Genomic DNA, 15,533 nt, shown 5'->3' with positions numbered 1-15,533 from the left:
AAGTAAGTCATTTAGCGATGTTTGTGTCGCAGTTTGGCAAGAGGCGTCGAACACCACTCGTAACTTTGTTGATGTGCTTGTAGGTTTCAGTACGCAGTGATGTGGTATGTAATAGTGTGGTTCATCTAATTTCGGCGCTTTTACTACAGACATGTGACCAAGACGTTCGTATTCTTCCATGTACGAGACGTACTGCGAATAAGTGTCTGGCGAATGCGACAGACGGCGATCGATTGCTAGGAATCGGCGACGAGTGATGTCGAATGAATGCGTCCAGTAGTACCTTGATGTGTTGTGGCTATGAAATGACGTTCACAAAGCCGATGATCAGGGGAAATAGGATTGGGTTTGCAGTCAACAGTTTCGAGCTCCCAAAGGCGTTGCATGTTTGCGTCGATAGAGTCTTCGCGAAATAGCAGACATGACTTTGAAGGCGTATAGTGCTTCGATTGGTATCTTCCAGAAACCACCCAGCCAAATAATGTTTTTTGCAATGTAGGTAATTTTTAGCCAAGCTTTATTTGACCAACAGCGAGAGCTTCAAAAAATGCCTCTGTTCCAAGCAATAGATCGATGCGTCGAGGTTTAAAGAAGGTTTCGTCAGCCAAAGTTGTGTTGGCTGGCAAGTTCCAGTTTATTGTGTCAATTTCAGCGTCAGGTTGGTATGCAATAGGGTGGGTCGATTCCGGACTATTTTCGATTCGGGATTTCTAATAGTGCGGAAAAGTTGCCTTAGTACTTCCTGATTCCAATGCAACTTTTTGTTTTGAGATCGGATTGCATATTCAACCCCAACTCCGGCCTTGAAATTTCGGAAATTCGCCTAAAATCGTGAAATTTTCTACCTAGCGCCTGAAACACGCATCTCATGGCAAAATGTATAAAACAAAAGTTATTTGTTATTTGCTACCGAAATGGCATAAGTGATCATGGCCGTAGGACGAACCGTTCCCGAGATACGAGCGAAAATGCGGCGCGCCACAGCGCAATGCAATGAAGTTTTTGTATTCTGCATAATTCCCGCTGAAAGTAGGCAGGGACAACCTTGGCAAGAATAATGGCGTGGAAACAGGAGATGGAGCTGTTGCCTCCGGGTAATTAATTGTAACGTTTCCTTCGTCCCCAAGTTGTGCTTGAATGCAAAGTTTGGCTGTGACATAGCCATCCTCTAAATCTGCGCGACCTGTGTCTGATGGATCCAAATCTTCAATGTCAGCTTGAACTGAGAGTGATTGCTTAAAGTATGACTCTAGTATTCCCAGTCGGCATTGCAACTCCGCATGTGAAGGCATCACATTCATCAAAGCCTTTTGATCCCTCTACAATAGATTTAATACGTGATATATTGTGTTTTATATTAGCGCGTTTGCGTTTGGAGTGTTCAAGAGACATTATCCCTTTATCTCACTAAACATTTAGTGCAGGCAGCAAAAAATGTAGAAAATGCATGTAACTAATAAAGCGCGATAATAACTGCTGCTAGCAGCAGAGCTCTCAAAATAGATGCGTTGACAGAATAGCAGCAACGGTGCAGCGACCAAGCGGGCGACGCTTTCAAGTGCCGGCAGAGCTATGAACGTTCAGCTGAGCAGAGCAGTAAAGGCGCTAACTTATGCTGAGTATGCGATGATCTGCTAACAAAAGCAGCGAATGCAACTCCGTTAACCAAAATGTTCCAAACGGTGATTTAGTGAATTATGTATGCATGTAATTGGATAAACGTATGTATGTACATATGATGATAAGTAATTTGTTTTTATACATACGCTTTCCAATGAGCGGTAATTTCAGCAACAGTAGAAATTCTTAAAATCTCACCAGACAAATCATCCGATTGCAAACCATTTATGTGCAAATAAACTGAAATCAGTCCAGGGACCCACCAACAACAGCGAATGTAATTTAATTTATATTACTTTAATAACTATTTGCTAAACATGTATATTTTTCAATACAAACCACCATCAAGAACCACCATTAGGGTTTTCAGAGTTTTTCAAACTTTTGCACAAAAAGTAAACTTATTTTACACTGCCCCACGTTGGGCGCCAAAATGTTGGAGCAAGAAGCGTTTTTCTTGCTTTATTTTATTATTTTAAAAATGTGGGGGTGTAAAGCAATTAATGTGCAATGCGCTCCTATTCACGGTTTATTAGCGAGTGATTTATTTGCAAAGTTGTTCTTATGTATAAAAATAATTGTTCTTAAGAAGATTTGAGCATTCACATAAGTAAAGAAAATTATGAGTACAATATGTATATGTATATTGAGTTATTAACAAGCAATGAGATAAAGAAATTTATAATAACAATGTATTACTTTTATCCGGAGCACGGGTCACTGTCATTAGGGTGACCCAGCACGAGGGTTAATAAAATCTGACACAAAGCTATAATCTGAGCTAAACCTATTCTTGCACTCAATTCTCAATATGTACGGTATGTGCGCATAGTTCTGTTTTCTCGCCAAGATCTGCAGTTTGAAAGAACAACAAAGAACCGTTTCTCCGTGGAGCAAGACAAGCAAGTCAGGTCAGGTCGAAGTAGAATGCTAGAATTATTTAAGCAATGAAGAATAAAGCGAGTAACATCGTTGTAAAAGTGAAAAAAAAGCATTTTTACTAATTGGCGCCCAACAACGTGGGCTTCTTAAAAATTTCTATCAACTATTCAAGGATATTAAAGAAGACCACTTATCTTGCGGAAAGGACTAATTACCCTGAGGACAGGATTAATAATAATTTTTTAAATTCGTACGAAAACATGTAAGTAACAATTCAAAATCACAAAAAGTAATAGTTTTTTGTTTAAAAAATACTTAAGAGTCAAAAAACATTGTTAAAAAAAGATCGTGGAAAGTGTGAAAAATAATAAAAATATTAATTACAACGATAAAGTTTTCGCTTTTTTAAAAAATCATAAACGAGAAAGGGTTAAATAACAGTATTAATACAATTCTTTGAGAACTTTTTTTTTTTCAGCTTAGAATTTTTATCTGACTAAAATTAATAAAATGAAATAAAATCAATAACACATATGTGTGTTTGTAGTTTATGGAAATATTAAACGCACTTTTCGGATCTCAAATTTGCATAGAAGGTTATAATCTTCGTTCTGGCTTAGTAAAATGGTCTCTTTCATTGTTCGCTTATCCCATTGAATAATTTACTTTTTCTCCACTTTTCAAAGTATGTTTGTTTCTTAAAACAGTAATATCTCTTTATATTTGCTACAAACTACTATTTGAAGCTTATAAAAAAGAAAGTTTAAGAGTTTTTAGAAATCAGCATGGGAGGGGAACAAGTTCTAAAAATAGTTAGCATTGCTACTGAGCGGATTAGGCAAGCTTTTTCCGATCAGCTTGATCAATTAACCTCACAATTGAATCGATTAACGTTTCCCACCGTTCAGACTTATGCTCCGGTATCTATTGATCCTTTAGTTGCGGATAATAATGCTAGCTTGGACTTAATTAAGTCGTTGCCTGAATGCAAAGGCGATTCGTCATCATATCCGGCATGGCGCACCGCTGCCCAGTTTGCAATGAATTATTATAATGAGGGTTCGGAAAAATACTCCATTGCAACAGGAATATTTCGAAACAAGATTACTGAATCTGTTAATTCTATTATTTCGTCGTTCAATACAGTGCTTAATTTTAAAGCTATCATTGCAAGGTTGGATCAATCGTACTCCGACAAAAGACCATTGTATGTCCCAAAGAATGAACTTAGTGTGTTAAGGCAGGGTAGGATGTCAATTTTCGAATATTATAACAAAGCGGACAAATAATTAACTTCTATAACTAACAAACAAATAATGACCCGTAGTAGTAATAGGGAAATTATTGCAGCTCTTAACGATCGAGCAAAAGAAAACGGTTTACGGGATTCAATTCGGGGCTTCGTCGTCCACTATGCGACACTCTATATTCGGCAAGGACAACGCATTATCTAAACCTTTCAAAACGCTCACACTAGGCCAATGCCGATGGAAATCGACAATAATACCTCATATTACCATAAACGCGCTTCTCCTCAAAATCAGTATAAGCCGCATTACCAGCAAATAAAAATAATTTTCAACCACTTCAGTCAATACGAAATGCTCCCCCACAGCAGCCTTTTACGATTCATCCTACGATATTCAAGCGATCACGCGAGCAATCCTCCTCAAATCAGACACCCCTAAATAAAATGCAAAAAGTTAACTTTCTGCCTGAAAAAGAAATCTTGGATCAAGTAGATTGCGAAGGATATAATGAAGAGATCTCAAGGCGATAATTTCAGAAATTATGCTGAAAGTTGTTACCTTGCTGATGATACTAATAACTATAGTCAAGTTGATAGCGATAAGAAACAAGTTGAAGAAATTAATTATTTAAACTAAAGTCGCTCCTGCCGTTAATATAAATATAAAAATAATATAAATTTAATAAATAAATGCCTGATGAATGTTCTCGATCATAGCTCAATATTTTACTTACTTCCCAACTTACAGACACTCGAAGTTTAACCAATTAAAAAAGCCATAAATTCGGTTTGGAAAATTATTTTTTTTTTTTATTTTAAAGTACAAAATGTGTAAAAATAATCATAAATTCAGGACCAATTCACTTTTGCTCGTTATGACCACCTTTTGTCTTTGCTACGGCCTTGAGACGGTCAAAAAACGAATCGCAAGCTGCCCGAATGTGACTTGCGGCATTTTGGCCCACTCACGGACAATGGCTTTCTTCAGCATCTCGAGGCTGGTGTATATTTTACATCGGACCTTGCTCTCCCAAACGGCCCAGAGAGAATAATCCATTGGATTCGCATCTGGTGAATTCGAGAGTCATTTTGTGGTCGTAGTTCGTAAGTTCGGAACATTGTTTTTCAGCCATTCTTGGTTCACTCGCGCTTTGTGAGACGGTGCTGAGTTGGTTGAAACGTCCATGGTTTGCGACAGAAATGTTAGTTTGCCCACGGCTTCAAAGCAGCCTCCTGAATACTTTCCCGATATATATCACATTTACTTTACAGGCTCGATGAAAACAATTGGAGAGCGCCCATCTGCGGTCACAGCGGCCCAAACCATTATTTGTGGCGGGTGCTGCCTCCTGGTGGCCAACCGATGACTTAGATTCTCGTATGAACGGTCGGTCAAGTAAACCCTATCGTTTTGATAGTCTTTGAATTGCTCAATTTGAAAAATTTGTTCGTCAGAACCTTGTGTTCGGAATTTGACCGCTTTCGGCCAAGCGAAGCAACTGCTTCGCTCTCTCCAGTCTTACTTGTTGCTGCTTCAGTGTGAGATCATGGGACTTTTGGAACTTGTAAGGCTTGAGGCCGCGGTCGGATATTTTCAGTTCTTTAGCCATTTGATTGGCACTTCGTCGTGGATTTCGCTCAAGTCGCTTCATCACTTTCCGAACCATCTCACGTGACGTTGCAGTCTCTTGATGACCACCTCCATGGCGTTTTCGATACTACCAGTATCATTGTAATGAGTGATGGTGCGACAAACAAAAACTTTATTCACATTAAGATGTTTGAGCTCACGAACAATTGCTGGCTGTGATTTTCCAGCTAAAATATAAAGCAGTCACACTATTACGTTTGAATTCCATCGCTGATCACTTTTTTTTGCGTTCACTTTTGACAAAACGCTTTTGTACACTTGTGAACAATCCTCCGAACTGTCATTCAGCACATTTATAAACAGCTACATCTAGTGCGACAGCTGCACGAAAGGTCCGAAGTTGGTTACACTTCGGACCCTGTAAGTACATTTGATGGTATCATTGGATACGATTTTCTTAGAGAAATTGAGGCAAATGCTGATACTGAAAATTGATACTTATTTTACCGTAACGGTAAAGAGAAACTACAGCATCTCTCATGCAACCAAAGCAATTTGATTACGATAGAAGAAGATTCTGTTCCATTTCACATTAAAACTCCATTTCGGGATGTGATTAACACACACATAAATGCATTTGCTGACCCAAATAGAGCACTATCATTTAACACCAATGTTAAGGCTAGGATTCATACTCAAACAAATGATCCAGTTTGTAGCAAAACCTATCCGTATCCGATTTCAGTTGAGCCGTTCATTAATAACGAAATAAGAACACTCCTCAGAGACGGTATAATTAGAGAATCATGTTCTCCATATAATTCCACCGTCCATGTTGTATTCAAAAAGGGTTTAGATGAAAGTGGTAGTCCGAAGCTACGACTGATAATCGATTATAGGAAAATTAACGAACAACCAGTTCTTGATCGATATCCAATACCGGTCACAACTATAATTTTAGCCAATTTGGGAAACTAAAAATATTTTGCCACCTTAGATTTAAAATCTGGTTTCCATCAGGTTGTTATGTGCGAAAAAGATAGAAAAAAACTGCATTTAGCATTAACAATGAAACGTATGAGTTTTGTAAGCTACCCTTTGGTTTTAAAAATGCGCCAGGCATATTTTAGCGAGCGATAGACGACGTCCTGCGTGAAGACATCGGAAAATGTTGTCACGTTTACATCGATGACATAATTATTTATTCACCCGAGGAAAACTCACATTTGGCTAGCATCGATAGAATCTTAGGCAAGTTGGAAAAAGCGGGAATGAGAAAATCGACAGAGAAGTCAAAGTTTTAAAAAACCGAAGTTGAGTTTCTGGGTTTTTTAGCTTCAGAAAAGGGTATGAGAACTTGTCCAGATAAAGAACACAATTTTGAATTATAAACTTCCAACTATGGATGCCTCGTCGACAGCTTTAGGTGCAGTTTTGTGTCAAAATGGCCGCCCCATTACAATGATATCGAGAACTCTTTCTGCTACAGAACAAAATTACGCCACGAATGAACGAGAGCTTCTTGCTATCGTATGGGGCTTTGAAAACGTTGGGACATTATCTTTACGGTATGAAAAATATAAGCATTTTTACCGACCACCAACCCCTTATTTTTTCAATATCGGAAAAAATTCATATAATTAAAAAAGCAACCCATTTTATCTAAATCGAATACTTTCAATAAAAACACTAGAATTTTGTTCCAGAAATTTATTCGACACATTTTTTTGATACTGTTGAAAAATTGATAAGCACTTTCATTTCACTTTTTGTTTTAATAAATAAACAAACAAACGCCCCTAAGTCCCAAATCCCAAATTTTCCAGGGTAAATTTTTCATCTCGATATTTTTATTACTACCAAACAAAATTTTTTGACATGCGTCGACAAATTTTTAAAATTTGCCGTTGTGAAGCTAATCGCATCAAGATCCACTGTTGATGTTAAAGATGCTCTTCTACAAGTTTTGTTAATTTTCAACAATACAAAAACTGTTGTATCCGACAACGAAAAGGCTTTCACCTCCAATTTAATAAAAACATAAGTGATTCCACTTTTCTATCGCTCAATTCTTTATCCCCACACTTCACAGCGAAAACAACGGCCAAGTGGAAAGGTTTCACTCTACCTTGCTTGAAATAGCGCGTTGTACAAGGTTTGTCACAAAAGAAACAGAACTTTTTAAATATAACTGTTTCTGGTGGCGCCACCCATTGGTGGGTATATGAAATAAACATTTTGATCTCTTGTTGACATTTCGTAAAAATTCTAAGACAATTGGATAACTACAGTCGATGTTATCGGTCAAAAAGTGACAGCAGCTTTAGGTCATCGGTCGTAAAATGCATTTTGAACAAAGAGCAAATATTAAATTTTGTTTTAAACTTGGGAAAACGTTTACTGAAACATTTCAAATGATGAAAAAAGTTTATGGTGGATCAGTGCCTATCCCGTAGTAACGTAGCTATACGAATTTAAGGTATATAGTATATCCATATACATTCATTATAGACAATATATTCTAGCAAATTTTATTTAATTCCGCACACGACTGTTGCATAATAGAACGACCGCGCGACTCAGCTTTTATAGCGGTGGCATTTATACATATACAAGGGGTTTTTGCCTGATAGCGAGGATGCGTAGTAGGTATAAACCATTTTTAAATTATCTTGTTTATTTCTAACCATATTCGAAACTTAAAAATATATGTTGGCTCATGCAAATTATTTCTCCACTCCATTTTTCAGTTTATACAATTAGATAACAAAATGCCAAATCTAATTCGTATTTCCAGAGCGCGTCATATTGAAATTTACATAAATTATCTCATTATCCGCGCGTTCATCACAAATGTAACGGGAAATTCATATGAAGTGCCAAATCTGTACGAACTGGATGTCAAAATATGTAAACAAAGAGAGACATGTTTCAATTGCTATTGTACATTTTGTTGGAACCTTTCAGAATTTACTCTCCCTTATCAGTGTGTTGCAGTTTAGCTAAATGTTAAATAACATTCTCTGTTATAAGTAAGTAATGAATTTTTCTTTAATTTACACTAGTAGGCCGGTTAAAAATTAACATTTTCTGAATTTTTTTACAAACCATCCTCATTGGATCCCCTTCATAGTGGTTCAGGCCATTTTTCATTTCATGCAACGGTTTAGTCAGCTATATCGAACAGACAAAAACCCAACTTATGGTTATATATATATAAGACTAGCTGACCCCGCAGGCGTTGTCCTGCGCAAAATTATGTGTTTTGACATGAAAAGAAAGTTGAATTTATATTGTGTTGGAAATCATTTATTAGCGATTTTTCTACATTTTTTTCAATGTAGCGCAGCTTGATAAGCAACAAATATTTTGGTTTCTGTTCCGATGCGTAAATATACAGAGAAGATGGATTTCCAACTCGTGAATACGCCACGTATAGCTGGCCGTGTGAAAACATGGCATTTCCAGATTTATGTAATACACTAAAGACTATTCTTGTGTCCTCTTGATTGCCATCATGCAAATGCAATTTTTTTGGAAACTGAATACGTTTCAACTGAAATGGCATATCGTTGGAATTCAAAGGAATTCGTAGAATCAAGCATTCTGTCCCCTTGTATTCGATAGCTGCGTCACAGTTTCGGCGCATGAAGATTGCGAAACATAATAATGACGGATCCAACTTTGAGGCGCAAATGATGCGGCGGCATACCAAGCCTCTGCAAAGAATTTACAAATTCCACTGAATAATTCACGTCTTCGTTTTCATTGTCAAGACGATTGATCGATTTGTATGAGAACAAACCTCCCGGAATTTTACTTTGATTCTTCCAGTTTAAGTCATTAACATCGGTATGTGTGGAAGCTTAAATTGCGCGTGCACTCAAGCAATCGTAGTTACGATAATTTGGACAATGTTCGGATGAACAGTCGTGATGAGCCCATCTTTCGTTGAAGTCAATTGACAAAAGCAGGTGGAATTGATATCAAACCACTGGAAGTATCAAACGAATTTTACCCATTTCCAATTCTTAACGAATACGATGTAAAATGTCTTCGCCAATATAATTTGTGTTCGCATCCCATAATTGACGCGGATTTGCAGGCTGATATGTCGAAATAATCATCGCGAAAGGTATGCGAACTTCAGTGGCATGCGAAGTAGCTATCGTATCGTCCATCGTATCACAATAATATTTACTGTAATCTTGTTGATTACTAAACGCATACAGTTGCATAATTGAGGAGGATTGAAAGTACGCTGAATAATGATAGTCGAACAATTTTCCTTTGTTGTCATCAAGAACAGTAACGAACATCATCATATCGTCCAATCTCACTGCTGCCTATTTTGTCCAAACTACTTCAAGTTGTAATTATAAGAAGATTTTAGAACACAATTGAAGAAAAGGACCGTATACCAATTCATCAATTTGGATTTACTTACATCGCAACATTCCACAATCGATCAAGTTCATCGAATAACAGATATAATTGAGGATGCGATGCAAAGCGCTCGTAAACTCCCGACATCTGTGCCGCAAGAAAAGCATTAGCACATTGTGCAACGATAAATGTGCCATACCTTTTAAGGGCGATAGGGGGACAAAATATGCAATATCTTTGTAATTATTAATTATCTACTATTTCGAAGTTTGGAATGTTAACAGTGACATGGTAGCCAAGTCGCGAGTATGACGACTGTTTGTTTGATGACAGGAGATATTTCGACTTGCCCTCGTTCACTACCAGACTTCTTTGTCCAACCTGGAGACAGCAGAACTAACGGCGCGGCTTCTATGGCCAATGGTATCGATTCATCTGCGTACACCAGAAGTTGTACAGTCTTGTAGAAGGTTGTATCTGCTCTGCAGCTCGAATTGTTTTCTTCAGAAGTCTGAAACCTCGTTTGATATTGAACGGCTCGCAGAAGTCTTTTACGATCTTGACGGTGCTTGACCTCAGCTTACAGAGCCGTATTAGTTTTGCGAAGTCGATCAGCCTCCACCCTTTTGGGGATGCAGAGCTAGTGGAGGCTAAATTTGCCCATCCTGCTGTTAAAGTTGCCAAGCACGAATTTGACAGCGTGGCAGGGAAAGCTCTCAAAAGTGCGCATCTTTGGTCACATCATCCTTCCCTTTCGTCGAGGAGTAGGCAAAAATCAGCGATGAATGTAACATAATAGGCTGTCAAAAAAGTCTTGCGGTATTTGCGCTAGTTGGCGTTGAAAGCGCGTAGTTCTAGTTTTATTCGTTGCATCGAGTCATGCTATACCTTTTTGGAAAGCTCATTTCACGCGCTAACACGTGTTGTATTGATTGTCGTTTCTTTTAAGTCGTTCGTGAGTTATAGCGTCGCAAACATGGAGCAAAATAAAGAGAAAATACGGCATATTTTACAGTACTATCGGGTGATTTTTTAAGAGCTTGATAACTTTTTTTAAAAAAAACGCATAAAATTTGCAAAATCTCATCGGTTCTTTATTTGAAACGTTAGATTGGTTCATGACATTTACTTTTTGAAGATAATTTTATTTAAATGTTGACCGCGGCTGCGTCTTAGGTGGTCCATTCGGAAAGTCCAATTTTGGGCAACTTTTTCGAGCATTTCGGCCGGAATAGCCCGAATTTCTTCGGAAATGTTGTCTTCCAAAGCTGGAATAGTTGCTGGCTTATTTCTGTAGACTTTAGACTTGACGTAGCCCCACAAAAAATAGTCTAAAGGCGTTAAATCGCATGATCTTGGTGGCCAACTTACGGGTCCATTTCTTGAGATGAATTGTTCTCCGAAGTTTTCCTCAAAATGGCCATAGAATCGCGAGCTGTGTGGCATGTAGCGCCATCTTGTTGAAACCACATGTCAACCAAGATGCTAACAAACTTTTTGTTGCCAAAAATGGAAGAACTGAACTTGGTTGACATGTGGTTTCAACAAGATGGCGCTACATGCCACACAGCTCTTTGATTCTATGGCCATTTTGAGGGAAAACTTCCAGAACAATTCATCTCAAGAAATGGACCCGTAAGTTGGCCACCAAGATCATGCGATTTAACGCCTTTAGACTATTTTTTGTGGGGCTACGTCAAGTCTAAAGTCTACAGAAATAAGCCAGCAACTATTCCAGCTTTGGAAGACAACATTTCCGAAGAAATTCGGGCTATTCCGGCCGAAATGCTCGAAAAAGTTGCCCAAAATTGGACTTTCCGAATGGACCACCTAAGACGCAGCCGCGGTCAACATTTAAATGAAATTATCTTCAAAAAGTAAATGTCATGAACCAATCTAACGTTTCAAATAAAGAACCGATGAGATTTTGCAAATTTTATGCGTTTTTTTTTAAAAAAGTTATCAAGCTCTTAAAAAATCACCCGATACTACGATAAAGGCAAAAATGCATCTCAAGCTGCCAATAAAATTTGTGCAGTTTGTGGACCCGACTCAGTTTCCATTTCCACCGCACAACGATGGTTTCAACGTTTTCGTTCTGGTGTAGAGGTGGTCGAAGATGTGCCACGCTCCGGAAGGCCTGTCGTCGAAAATTGCGATAAAGTCGCTGAATTGGTCGAAAGAGACCGGCATAGTAGCAGCCGTAGCATCGGTTAAGAGCTGGGCATGAGTCATCAAAAATTCATTTCAATTTCAATAAAAAAAAATTCAATAAAATTACCGCAAGATTTTTTTGACAACCCATTATTTTGGAGATATCTAATCCAATCTCGATCAGTTGGCTGTGCAAGACTTGAACACCCCGTAAATGGTTATGTATCTGGATCTGCAATAAAATATATTTACAAAAATGTGTGAACATCGGATCGAAGTGGTAGTGGTAGCTCCCAGTAAAGAGGTACACTTGGCCTTGAGTTTTAAATGTAGGCATGGACCCACGTTCTATGATTTGCTTACTCTTAAAATAGGTAATTTCAAATGCGGTATTACAACGGCGTATGTTGCGCATGAATTGTTTGGATTCCTAATGATCACCTGTAAGAAGATAGTAAGGTGGTTCAGGTGGAGGGAGAATTTCTTCTAATTTTCCTTGTAAGCAACACATTCCTGTCGATTCGTCTTTGAATTTCAATGCCAAGCATTGATACTATTATGCTCTACTGAAGATTCTTTATCTCTCTCAGCTCTTTATCTATCCCGAGCCTGACTGAGACGAGCCTCACTTTCCGTTGATAATTTTTCATTTCCAGCTGAACGTAGTCTTATGGCATTCACTGTACTACGACCTATGTTCTACGACGACGTCTTCCAGACTTGACTTTATAGTTTCTGCTCAAATTTCCATATTATTAGTATGTGCCGCAGTAAAAAATATCTTAATACCTACCATTAATAAACAAATGATAACACTGGTAGACACATAATTTGTGGCACGAAAATTCGTAGGTGTTTGTAATGCAGTTTAATACCAAAGTCAAATCTGAAAACATAATTTCTCTATCACCCACACATATTCAGTAACCTGCGGCTTTAGATTTTACAATACATAAAATTTCATTATTTCATCTATAATATTTTCATATTATCAGGGATTTATCCGGTTTAGACCGGTTCTGCCTGCTTGTTTGAATTAAACAGCGTATTTTACGATCATTTTATTTTACAAAATGTATCAGTAGACTAACGGTCCCCGAATCGGCTACGTGTTCTATATTTGGATAGCAAAACGTTTTTAAGTTCACATTCTTTTACGTTTTTAAAATCACTGTGCTGTATATAACTATGACAAATGATCCAGTAAACTTCTTATTAGCTGTCCGAATATTTTGGAAATAACAAACCAAATAACTTGCAATGAAATAAGGTATTGAAATGATTTGTTTGTTTTAGTAATAACACAAACATTTTTCATGAATCAACACGCATAGTAACACATTCAGCATAAAGTTTTCTGGTTATAGCTTAGTATCCAGCTCTCAAGAAATGTAAAAACTTCATTTAAAAAAAAGCTTAAGAAATGGTCCATCCATTTGGAAGTGCTACCCATGACATTTTAGAGTTTTTATTTGTGTTATGAATTATGAAGGCGTAGTTAGGACTTTGCGGATTATTTTAATAGTCGCTCTATACGGACAAGTGTTTCTGTGTATCTTCTTATAACAATTTCGTGTATTGTTTAAAATATTGCTGTCCCTTTTTCTACTGTTAAAAATATCATATTTTTGTGAGTTATCGCCTTTTTTGGTTAACACGGCAGTGGCGTAGCTAGGCGGAGTGGCGAAGAGGGCCGTCGCCCCGGGCGCAACGTCTTGGGGGCGGCAAAACGATCTTCGCTGCTTTTTAATATTCAGAAAAAAACTTCAACAAATTTTTTTACAAAATTTATTATAAAAGATAAAGAGTTGTACACTCACAATGAAATAATCTGAATAACAATGAAAAATATAAATTTTTACTCGAATACTCTTCAGTTTTTGAATTTGTCTTATATCTTTTGACTTATGTACATCTTTCTTAAAAATAGTGATAGAATTTAAAGATGCACTTTTCTAGCTTTGTCTAGCGACGTGTCACTCTTACAGTTACCCTATGATTTGAATGTAACAAATACTTCTATTTCTCCAAATTTTCAAAAATGATATTTAAAAACTCCAATTCGGGCAAAAATTCCTGAAAATTGTGTCAAAAGTGTACAAGATATAGGGCGAAAATGGGTTTTTTCTATAGCTTTTAACAAGATTTCTCATAAATTTACTATCAATTTCCTCAAAAAACGTATTGTGAGAATTTTGGAACTTCAGAATTTGCGTGGCTTCTAGTTCCTAAATTTTATATACTTAATATCGAAGATATTTTGTAAAAATTCACTTTTGTTCGAACCACCTCATGAAACTTGTAGGTAGGTAGATAAAGGGGGCGGCAGAACATCCTTGGCCCCGGGCGCCCGAAGTTGTAGCTACGTCACTGTAACACGGCATTATTTAATCTTCCTTAACTATCTCCTTATTGTAGGGTTTACTTAAATTTGTTCCTAATCTCCCATTTTTCTTAACCAAAATTACTCGTCCTTGTAGATTAGCCTTAATTTCCAACTTACTCTTACTTTTACGGTACTTTTATGGTATTCGATATCCTTCTTTTGTTTCTTTTGTTTGTTTGTTTTGTTTTGTTTTGTTTTGTTTTATGGTATTCGATATCCTTCTTTTGTTTCTGAACTAATTCTTGTGGTTTACTTTGTATAGTTCTTTCTATGTTCTCGGGGGTAAATGTAACATTTCTATAAAAAATATAGTAGGTCTACCAACCATTTAAATATTGTGGAATGAACTGAATGATTTTATTCAGACACTGCTCTTTCTTAAACTTCTTTGAAATTTCTGTGTCCATCGTTTTTTTATGAAACGCATTATTTCGATTAATCCAGAATGGAACCCTTCGACTTGTTGATTATCTTGACTTTTGGATGGGAGAGTAGTACAAACTTCTATTCCTAACTCGTCTACCATCATAAATATGAAAGAGACTGAATTTAAAAATGGCTCATTGTCAATAACTATTAATTTTCGTACTCCGAAGAAAAATATAATATCTCTTACGGATCTTCTAACGTCTTCTATTGCTTTGCTAAGTATTTAGGTTTTTTGTTACTGCGTGTTTTGTAAATCTGTCTAAAGCTGTCATCACTATTTTCCTTCTGTTAACAAAATATCAATATATGTAGACTGTGTGTCCTGGATATTTTGGTTATGGAGTTGCTGCAAATTTCGGTTGGTTGGTTTTTTTTTCTTTACAACGATACGGTTGGCTACTATTCATTTCGTTTAATTTAACAAACCGGGAAAATATTTTCCTTCGAGAATTTGAGTTTTATTTTCAGTCGCATTCCTATGTGCTCTTAGAAGTTTGTTTAGTATCACGTTCTCTTGTTCTTGTTTGTTACTAATATTGTCAACTATTTTTTGGTTGTATCGGCTTTTAATATTACTAAAGTGAAAGGATAAGTAACTTGTATCACACCTATATATGTATGAATTTCGATTTGTAAAAGATGGGTTAAGATATCATTTCATGTAAAAAATTATTTAATATTCGGTGTACTTTAGTTCTGTAATTATATATCTACTAGCAGCTAGCCGGCTTCACACAGGTATTAAACACTCATTTCAAAAGTTATAATTTTGTGCCTCCCACACATACTTTCTCGTTTTTGCGTGGGGTCGTTAAAAACGAGTAAAATGAAGGAAA

At 36.9% G+C, this 15,533-nt stretch overlaps 2 protein-coding genes across 10 annotated transcripts in view; both read left to right on the top strand.

Annotated features, from left to right (window-relative positions):
* The window catches only part of LOC126765699 (uncharacterized), a 460,036-nt gene that overhangs the window by 406,805 nt on the left and 37,698 nt on the right, over positions 1 to 15,533 (top strand). The window lies entirely within an intron of this gene.
* LOC126765674 (uncharacterized) overlaps positions 1 to 15,533 on the top strand; it is a 100,435-nt gene that overhangs the window by 68,561 nt on the left and 16,341 nt on the right. The window contains exon 1 of one of the 8 annotated variants that reach the window (XM_050483349.1): positions 8,213 to 8,374. The exons of the other annotated variants lie outside the window; for them this stretch is intronic. The gene's annotated coding sequence lies outside the window, so the exon portion shown is untranslated. Of the gene's footprint in view, positions 1 to 8,212; positions 8,375 to 15,533 lie in introns of those variants that run through there. 8 annotated transcript variants of the gene reach the window in all.

The sequence above is a fragment of the Bactrocera neohumeralis genome, unplaced genomic scaffold, assembly GCF_024586455.1.
Source record: "Bactrocera neohumeralis isolate Rockhampton unplaced genomic scaffold, APGP_CSIRO_Bneo_wtdbg2-racon-allhic-juicebox.fasta_v2 cluster11, whole genome shotgun sequence".
Taxonomy (NCBI): Eukaryota; Metazoa; Arthropoda; class Insecta; order Diptera; family Tephritidae; genus Bactrocera; species Bactrocera neohumeralis.
This window is presented reverse-complemented; position numbering and strand designations above follow the sequence as displayed.